This window comes from Bidens hawaiensis, unplaced genomic scaffold (assembly GCF_021521415.1).
Source record: "Bidens hawaiensis isolate Kalapana, Puna unplaced genomic scaffold, B.hawaiensis_p1.1 tig00028981_1, whole genome shotgun sequence".
Taxonomy (NCBI): Eukaryota; Viridiplantae; Streptophyta; class Magnoliopsida; order Asterales; family Asteraceae; genus Bidens; species Bidens hawaiensis.
In genome coordinates, this window is record NW_027494757.1 from 74,039 (window position 1) to 77,658 (window position 3,620).

Consider the following 3,620-nt stretch of genomic DNA (forward strand, 5'->3'; position numbering starts at 1 on the left):
AACGAACTAGTATCGATCATTTGAACACGCTTGATGAACACATGTTACACATATTGTTTCACAAAGATTCTATGAAACTCACTACAATTTTATTAAAATCCCATCCCACTCAATTATATATAAGAAGCACATTAAATAAAAACATATACTACAAGTATAAAACATATGCTAAACCTCAAATTTTCAGAAGCTGCATCTTATTAGCAAAAGCTATCCCGATCCAGTCCGGCATAGCAGCCGACCACTGCACCTGGTTAATCTCAGCCCCGGCTGTATACATAGACATCGGGTCAATCCCATTCGGACCCGCCATAGTCGGCAGTTCCCAAATCAACGCCTGCGAATCATCACCACCCGAACAAATATGCTGAGAACTCAACGGAGCCCAAGCAATGGCATTCACACTCCCTTTATGTCTCTCCAATTCCGCCACCGGCAACGTGGGCGACCGAATATCAAGAATCACAATCTTATTACTATCCATCAAAATAGTAGCCATATACCTCAAATCCTGCTTATTCCAAGCCAACCGAAGCAACGGCGTGTCGGGATGCGGACTCTCGTATATGATCGTCGAATGCTCCTTATCCCGGAGATCAAAAACCCTAACCGACCCATCCACGGACACCGACGCAAACACGCCAGCCTCGCCCCAGGCGATATCGTGCACCTCCTTATCGTGGGCGATCAACTGCGTCTCCATGACCGAGGTTTCAACGTCCCAAATGGTGCAAGTGGTATCGATCGAGGAAGTCCCAATTCGCCTGGGCTCGAGCTCGTTCCAGTCAAAGGAGGTCAACGGGGCGCAGAACTCGCTATTGTTAAGAACCGAAAGCGGTTCGACGGCAATATCCCTAAGAGCGTAGAGGCGGAGGAAGTCTCCGGAGGAGGCGGAGGGGTGGAACATGAGTTTGGTAGGGGGGTAAGGGTGGTCGAAAGAGAGGGTGGGGTTTGGATTCAAGGAGAGGGTTTGGTCGTCGAAGGTGAGGATGTCGACTCGGTTGGTGTATTCTTCGATGAAGCTGCCGACGGCGATGCGGCGGAGGGGGGGATGGCCATGGAGTAGAGGGTGAATGGGGACTCGTAGGTGATGAGGTTTTCGGGTCGGGTTTGGGATTCTAGGGTTGAGGTGTCCATTGGTGGTGGGATGGATTGAGGTTGGGCGATTGGAAGTGAAATAGATAAGATGGAGGTTGAATGTTCACGGTGTTGACTGTAGTAGAAGAGAAGAGAAGACCGGTGTTGATCAAACAACGTGTTCAAAGCCTTTTCTGAATGAGCTTTCTTAAGCCTTTTCTGAATGAGCTTCGAGCCATGAGTATTTTTTATCAGCTTTAATTCTAACATGATTATTTAATGACAAATGGACCGCTAGTCGAGCTAAAAAAAGTACGGGCTAGGACTTGGCGGCCTAGGGGGTGTTTGGGAATCCTTGTATAACTACAAAATGATTTTTTGTCAAAAATTAATAAGTCACAGTATCCAAACTTACTAACAACTTATGAACTTATTAGCCTGAATAAGCAATCCAAACACCTTTTAGTGAGCTCAATTAGGGTGCAAACGAGCCGAGCTACTCGAGAATCGGCTCGTTAAAAAGCTTGATCAAGCCTAAAAGCAAGCTCGTTTAATAAACAAGCACGAGCACGATCTTCACTTATCGAGCTCGAACCGGCTCACGAGCTTAAACGAGTATGTCATTTATATAATATTTTAGAATATATATTTAATAATTATTACTTAATATATATAACTAGCATTTAGTACCCGCGCGTTGCGCGGGCGTGTGACAACGATAAAAATTCAGGTATGTGACAAACAGTAAAAATTCATGTAATCTAAGAACCTTGATCATTTTCACCTCATGAAACCAAATTTGAGAAAGCTTCGTGTTGTCCGTGAAACCAACTTTAAAACAAATTTTGTGAAGAAGATAGTGAGAGACGTACTTCACTGATCAACTATCCCACAATTGCCATAAGAAGCACATAGCAAAAGAAACATATGCAAGATACAACTATTAACATTCACTGTAACAACATGATAAGCCATGAATAACATATAACCGGATTGAACTACATTTGTAACATTTTTCACTTTTAAAATGTGTTCTTAAGTTAGATGGAAGGGTCAGATCATTCATGGCTGCGGTTATTGTTGCTTGCTTCGAAGCACCAAATTTTGCCACGCCAAGAATCCGTCATCATCATCGCACCAAAAGGTGTAGCATAATCGTCAAAGCATTCCACGAAACACCTCATGTGCAATGAACCTAGGCTCAACAAACCATTACAGCCTTTCTAAAACCCAAACGGACAGAATGCATTTTATCAAACACCTTATGTGCACCGCATCTAAGGTCATAGTAGATGCAAGGCACCGCACATTGTAGGTCCGTCGTCGCCATAGACAGCCAGAGCCGCCGGCAACGGCGGGGCAACACCCAGCTACAGCACTACAAACTAGGCCGTCATTTCATTGAACACCTCATGTGCACCACATTTAACGTCACAATAAAGGCAAGACACTGCACGTTATAGGTCCGCACCACCATGGGCGGCCGGAGCCGCCGACAATGGCGGAGCAACACCTCATTTTCCCTTGTTTCTCTCTAAAAAATACTAAAGAAATACATGCAAAGAACTTAGGTACAAAACCATCACGGTTTGAAATCAATTGCAAACAAAGAACTCAGGTACAAAACCATCACTGTTCAAAATCAATTGCAAACATATTCACCCAAAAGGGATATCATCAACGACCAGTCTCCAGACTGTGTGCTGACGGTGATAGAAACCGACGCTCATGGTGAGGCAACGTGAGTCGCCGGAGGCCGGTGACGGTAACAAACTCAGAGAGAGAGATTGAAAGGTGAAATGAAAGAGATATGTTGCAGGTCTCATTGATATAATAAGGTGGGGGTAAGAAGACAGTTCATCGATATAAGTGGTGGTAGGGGTGTTCTTCGGGTTATTTATTTGGGTTTCGGGTTGTTTGGGTCGGGTTGTTCGGGTTTGAGCTCAAAACAAATTGACCCAAAAACCAACCCAAATAAGTTCGGTTTGTTCGGGTTTTGGGTTATACGGGTCGGGTAAATTCGGGTTGGGTTTCGGGTTTAACAAATTAAAAAATTCCACCTTTAACAATATCATAAATTAAAAAAACCATATGCCAAGCCGTTATAAAGCCATAATATACAACCATATTCAACAATAGCATATCTTATTTAGCAAAACATGAAATTTATCATACAAGAATGCATTAGACGGAATGAAGGAGCGTTGTAGCCTGTGGATTAATACTTGTGTAGATTGAAGAAAAATGCTCAATAAATATTGGTTTAAATACTGTACTATTTAAGTTTTTGAATTGAAGATACATTCTCAGTATGTTTTATGGTCATTAATACATTGAGATATGATAGATCTAATATTAATTGGAGTCTTGAGAACAACCGAACAAGAATACATAAGGTTATTGTACTACTTCACCGCTAAACTAACCTATAAAATTAGGGATACATGCATCGATGTATTCTACTTCGGGTTATTCGGGTCAACCCGAATCTGGGTATTTCAACCCATATACCGACCCAAATATTTTATCTCGGCTTCATGTTA

The 3,620-nt window shown here is 42.7% G+C and overlaps 1 pseudogene; it reads right to left on the minus strand.

Moving 5' to 3' along the window:
- Positions 1-1,137, minus strand: LOC143577976 (protein TRANSPARENT TESTA GLABRA 1 pseudogene; annotated as a pseudogene).
- Between the last annotated feature and the right edge of the window lie 2,483 nt (positions 1,138-3,620).